Raw genomic sequence first — 6,742 nt, 5'->3', positions numbered from 1 at the left:
TTTTTTGGTATTGGGGAATGAAACCAGGGTGCTCTACCACTTAGTGATATCTCCAGTCCTTTTATTTTTTATTTTGAGACAGGGTCTTTCTAAGTTGCAGAGGCTGGTCTGATCCTCCTGCCTCAGCCTCTCAACTGCTGATACTACAGGCATGTGCCACTATGCCCAGCTGAGGAGATATGTTCTTAAGTCTCTTGGGATGATCTATCAGAGCATCCACAATTTACTTTCAAATGACTTAGGGGAAAAATGTATGCTCTCATTTATCTTCTTCTACGTATCTTCATTTATATCCCTCTGTAACCAAATACAATGGACAAGCTTTCTGGTGAAGATGAGGCTGAAAAAAAAAAACACCACCCAAAGATTAAAAAAAAATAGAGAAAGACTTATTTCCCATGGAGAGTAAGGAGAGCCCCTGAGTTATCTGCAAAGCAATGTTCTTTCAGAACAGAGGAAGCACGGGGATTTTATTCTGGGACCTTCTACATACAGTAGGACAGGTTCATTCCTGATTATGCTCAGTTTAGGTTTTGCAGCACTGAGTGTTTTAGTCAACTTTTTCCGCTGCTGTGGCTAAAAGAACTGATAAGAACAATTTTAGAGAAGAAAAAGTTTATTTGAGGGCTCACAGTTTCAGACGTCTCAATCCATAGACAACAGGCTCCACACCTCAGGGCTCTAGGGGAGGCAGAACAACATGGCGGAAGAGTGTGGTGGAGGGAAGCGGTTCCCATGATGATCAGAAAACAGAGAGAGACTTTATTCGATAGATAAAACCCTGCCTTCAGTGGCCACTTAGTTAATCCTGTGAGGGGATTAATTCACTGATTTGAATGAAGGTTCTCATCACCCAGTGATTTCAACTCTCCACCTTCTTGCATGGTCTCACCCATGAGCTTTTGGGGGACACCTCACATCCAAACCATAACACTGAGCATGCTCAGTTCAGGGTCAGAGTTCTAGAAGAAAAGATGGAGGATACATTCTTGGGCATGCTTAGCTCAAGATCATGCAACATATGGTGAAAAATTAAAATGATGGACAGGAACATTTTAAGAATGGATGACCCAAAACTTCTGGGCATGCTCAGTTCAGAGTCACAAAGATGACAGACATGAAGACTTCCAGGCATGCTCAGTTCAATATCATAATGAATCAAGGTTTCTTTAGGAACCTAAAATAAAATAGATGGGCTCAGTCATCTTGGAGATCTTGGCTAGTTCTTCACAAGTTCCTCCAAAAAGCTTTAGCTGAAACAAAAGACAGGACACTTTTGAATTTGCCCCTAAAGTTTCCTTTCTGGCTTAGCGGCTGACACCTATTCTCTCTACCTGTATCATTTCAGCAACAATGATAAGTAATACAGTTCTTAAACTCAAGTGAGTGGTATTTGAGTGTTTGTGTATCATTTTTTTTTCAGCTTTTCTGGTTGTTTGAGCTTATATGTATTTTTAAAGTTAGGGAGAAAATTCGTGACCATGATTGGGTATGAGAACAGAGAAGGAAGAACAGAGTCTATCTTGTTTCCTGATGATGTCATAAATATGCCTGACACGTGATTAATGCCAGTAAATAAAAAAATTAGTTAAAATAAAACTGGAGACTTATAAGGAAAGAATCTTGCTTGGATTTTCTGAGTCACCCCTGCCCATTCTCCAGGGGTACATACACCTGTCACCCTAGGAAAGAACGTCACCTTTGTCCCCCATGTCAAATTCTACTCTATTATTAAAGAAACAAGAAAAAAAATTTTTTTGGAAAAAAAAATAAAAGAATGGAAGGAAAAAAAAAACTCTAAGTGCTCTAAGTGCCCAAATGTTGACCAACTAAAGAGCTTAAACTGCTTGGCAAAGTCTTTAGGTTACTTAGTTAGAAACCTATAAATGATAATAGACCTTCAAGTTGTGGTGAAGAGATGCATTTTGGGGGAAAAAATAACCCCTACTCACTCTACCCTTGGAGAACACCACACAGTGTTCCTTCTAGTGCTTCCTCAGAGTGGGGATGCCAAGGTGGCCTGGGCCCTAGGCCCGCTCTCCTACTGACTCCTGTGGCATGGACAAAGAGTGGACACCTGCAGAGGACAGGCCCAGGAAGTAGCACAACTTCAACAAAAAGGCTTTCATAAGTGTTTTAAAGCCTTTTTTTTTTTCTTTTCTTTTTGGTGCTGGGATTGAACCCAGGGCCTTGTGCATGCAAGGCAAGCACTCTACCAACGGAGCTATATCCCCAGCCCTTTTAAAGCCTGGAGGTTAGAGGTCATCCTCACACTTCGTGGGACAGGGCACTGGAAGGGTGGCCCCAAGCATGCCTTGGTAAGGTGAAAGGAAAATAATAGTGACCATAGAGCTCGTCATTGTTGTATTCTGGTTTTCAAGTGAGATGTCAGTCCCATGACTGGTTCCGTTGGCCTCGGGCCCAGGGTTCCCTGGGTTGGGATGACTCCCAGCCTCTGCCCATGCCTTGACAGGGGCTCTGCTCTGGTATGGGCCAGGCCATGCTTCAAGGGCTCTGGCTCTTCCAGCTTCCCTCAGTTCTGAGCGTCTCTCTAACCTGGTTGCACATCAGTGCTCAGCCATGATCCTAATCCAGAGATTCCCATTCAACTGGTTGGGTCAAGGACTCCGCTCTGAATACCATGTCCATCTCTCCTGAGGTGTTGATGTGCAGTCAGGGTTTGGAAAACTGCTGGGTTAGGCAGATTTCCTACATCCCGACTCCATGGAAAGAAGAGTGAAATTTAGATGAACACATAGACCCCTCCATTTTATAAGACCTCAGGACCACCTCAGTCCCAAGAGAATTCCAGACTGCTGGCTCTCATAGCAGGGCGCAGGTTCATTCTTTCCTCCCTGAGCTCTGTGTATTTTGAGGGCTCCGGCAAACAGAATGCACCAATTCTTAGCAGGATCATTATAACCACGTTCAAGAGATAACGTCCGGAAGTCTGGCTTTATCCGATGCTTTCTCAAAACAGAAGTATCATTTGCTCGGGAGTGTGGCTTGCTATTAAAGAATGATCCAAGTTGTTAAGGCAAAATACTAATCTTATGTATCACTTCAGATTCCCTTTCTGAGTGGGCACAGTGGTGCACACCTGTGATCCAAGCTGCTTGGGAGACTGAGGCAGGCGGATTGCAAGTTTGAGGCCAGCTTCAGCAATTTAGTAGGACCCTCAGCAACTCAGGGAGATCCTGTCTCAAAATAAAAAGGGCTGGGGATGTAACTCGATGGTCAAGCAGCCCTGGGTTCAATCACCAATACCTTTCTGGTTGCAGTGATATTAAGATCTGATTGCTTTAGACATTTATTTATGCTTTGGTCTAAGTATGTGTCTTTGCAGGGTGTTCTGTAATGTTCACGTTCGGATCTTCTTTCCATTGTAGTTTTTGGAGTCACTGGGTTAGGCCTGTCTTATTTATTCATTCCTTTCGTTCATTCAAAGAACATTTATTGAAGCTTTATTATGTTCCAGTTTGAGGAAACCAAGAAACACAATGAAATTGTTCTTACTTGCTGACACCATCTTCTCTTCACAACTCCCCCACAAGCACTGCCCAACTTCATGGGATTACTTCCTTTCAACATATGTATCAGAATTAGAGCTTTATCAGAGCTCTAATTCAACATCAGTTGTTACAACTTTTGTTAAAAAAAAAAAAAAAAAAGCTTTTAAGCCTGGGAGTCGAAGGAACTCTACAGTGAGCTCTGATGCGCTCACTAAGCAGATTCCACAATCAACATTCTACTTTGCTTCCTCTGTTACCTACCTACCTTTTTCCACTCATCAATCCATTTTTCTTATTTTCATTTTGGATGCACTTCAAAGTCTATCATGGGCAGCCGTATTCCTCTCCCGCTAGAGTGTCACGTAGATATATTTTATTAGAGTTCAGTATTTGTTTACTGAAAAGTTCCCAAGTGTGCCATTTGAGGACCTGCCAAGAATGCTCTAGATCTGTGCTAAGCAAACCTCTGTCAAAATGCAGTAAAGATCACCCCCAGAAAGTTCTAGAAGGCCCCCTTTTACAACCGATTCCTGCTCCCACCCATCCATATTCATAGACAACCATTACTCTGGATTCCCCTGCCCACACCATGGACTAGTTTTTCTTATTCTAGAATCATACATACATATGCACGCACACACTCACACACACACACACACACACACCCAAGTCATCCCTTAGTATCCTTGGGGGAATTGATTCCCAGACCTCCCCTATACTAGATCCCTCCTGTGAAAGGAGGTAATGTTTGCATATAGTCTATGTAATTAAAATCACGTCTAGATCACTTATGATACCTCAGATAGATGATATCCATGCTTCATCAATGGTTGATATGCTGTATTGTTTAGGGAATAATGACTAGGAAAAATGTCTGTGCATGTTCAGTGCAGATGAAAAATTTTTTCCTGTTTATTTTTGTTCCTAAGATGGAGAACCTACAGACATGGAGGGCTAACTGACCTGAAAACAAATCAACAAGCAAAACCCAGTACTCTTCTGTGTAAGGCTTCTTTCATTCAGCATCGTTTGTTTCTAGTTGGTTGTTTATTGAATATATCAATAGTGAGACTTTTTGTTGCTTTTGCTGACTGTATGAACGCACCACAGTCGATGTATCCATTCTCCTATTGACTGCTTTCAGTTGTTGGCTGTTTTGAATAAACCTTACAACATTTCCCCACAAGCCTCTTTGAAGACATATGCTTTCATATGAGCTGAGTAAATAAGCTAGAAGTGGATTCATTGAATCTTGGTGTAGGTGTGTTGAGTTTTGTGAGTCATGGCTAGAGCCTCTGCAAGATCCGTTTTGAAACTGATAAAACACAAAATTAGTATACATTCAGTTGAAGAAAAACATTAATAGAAGTTATACCAATTCTAAGTGTCTCAACATTTCCTACTTTGGGGGTGAATATTTTCTGAACTAAAGTAGTGAAAGAGGAAAAAAATTAAAGAGCCAATGGCAACTCTCTGGGGCTCTGCCCATGGTGAATAGCGCCTTTGTTACCAACCCTACATAATTCAAAAACTCTACCCCTTAATGCTGAATGACAGTGCCTGTATCTCTGGGACTGCAATGCACTTCTATGAGAATTCTCTCCTCAGCTAAGCCTCTTGCTTCTTGGCTCAGAGTCACAGAAGTTTTCCTTAAAAGTGTCTTTTTTTTTTTTTTTTTGGTACTGGGGATCAAATCCAGGGGGCACTCTACCCGCCAGTTACCTCCCAGCCTATCGGCTTCTTTTAAAGTTTATTTTAATTTTGAGACAGAGTCTCTAGGTTGCCCAGAATGGCCTTGAATTTGTGGTCCTCCTATCTCAGCCTCCCAACTATCTGAGATTATAGTACCCTTGTGCCTGCCAAGAGAGTGTCCTTTAAGCTCCGGGCCTTAAGTTGCCGGTGGTGTCCTAACAGTCTGGAGGGTCCCACTCCTCTGGGAGAACATTCTAGAAGCCACCTCCCAGGTGCCACACTCTTTCCTTTGCAGTAGGAGCAGTGAGTGCTAAACGGCACCACCCTACCCCTTGGCCACTCTGTGGCTTGTCATTATGGCCTGGCTGGCATGGGCCTCGCTGGAGATTCTAATGTTTATTTCTAAATTGCAGAATGAGAAGATTTTTCTCATGTTGAAGGAATTTCAGGCATCAGTAATGGGTGGGAGTAACCAGCCCGGTCAGGTGCAGCTCTGGAGGCTGCAAAACTCACAAGTGCCACCTCCCACATGGCCCTGAGCTGACACACCTGGCACACATCTCAACCTCCAGTCTTCCTCTTGGAGAGAAAAAAAAAAAGTTAAGGATTCAAATATGTTCACCAGATTTGAGCATCTGGTCTAGGATATTTAATGCCAATGTTCAAATGTGCATTTTTTTTTATTTGTACATTTATTAGCATAACCGGCAGGTTGCAGGCATACAATAAAGGAAAGTGACTCTGAAGAACAAATATTTTATTTATTCTTTGAAACTCTTCTCAAATCTCATCTGTGTTAGTCAGCTTTCTGTTACTATAACAAATACCCGAGACAATCAAGTTATAAAGGAAAAAGTTTTATTTTAACTGATGTTGGAGGTTTCCGTTCATGATCAGTTAGCCTATGTGCTTTGGGGCCTATAGCAGCACATGGTGGGTGGCAGAGTGTGGTGGAGGAAAGGCATTCATTTCATGGCTGGGAAGTGAAAGAGAGAAAGAGGAAGGGGCTAGGGTAGCATTTCCTCTTCAAGGGCCCACTCTCAATGACCAGAAAACCTCCCCTCATCCCCTACTTTTAAAGGCTCCACCACTTCCCTGCAGTACCGCCCTGGGCACAAGGCCTTAGCACACAGTGTTTTAGGGATGTTTAAGGAAGCATGTGCTTCAGCCACATAATACAGTCAAGGGTGTATGAGGGAACTCCCAACTTGTCTTCCCAGTGGTTGACCACCTACCCAGCGGGCATGAGGCCCTGGGTCCAAGCCCCAGTACTGCAAAGACAAAAACAAAACACAGCCCTAGAATTCATATCTCCCTCTGTCTTTTCTTCTATTAGAGGGATTTCACTTCTCTTGTCTACTCTATTCCCTCTAGAAACTTGGCTAAAGAGAGTAGATCATCAATATTACCACTACACACAGATACATAAAAATGGAAACTGTGTGAGATGAGACAAGATAATTAGCCTCACAATGTCTATCAGAACATCACATTTTATACTTTAAATATATGCAATTTTTGTGCCCATTTTACCTCAA

The sequence above is a fragment of the Ictidomys tridecemlineatus genome, chromosome 8 (assembly GCF_052094955.1).
Source record: "Ictidomys tridecemlineatus isolate mIctTri1 chromosome 8, mIctTri1.hap1, whole genome shotgun sequence".
Taxonomy (NCBI): domain Eukaryota; kingdom Metazoa; phylum Chordata; class Mammalia; order Rodentia; family Sciuridae; genus Ictidomys; species Ictidomys tridecemlineatus.
The sequence above is the reverse complement of the archived record's forward strand: the minus strand, read 5'-3'. Positions refer to the sequence as shown.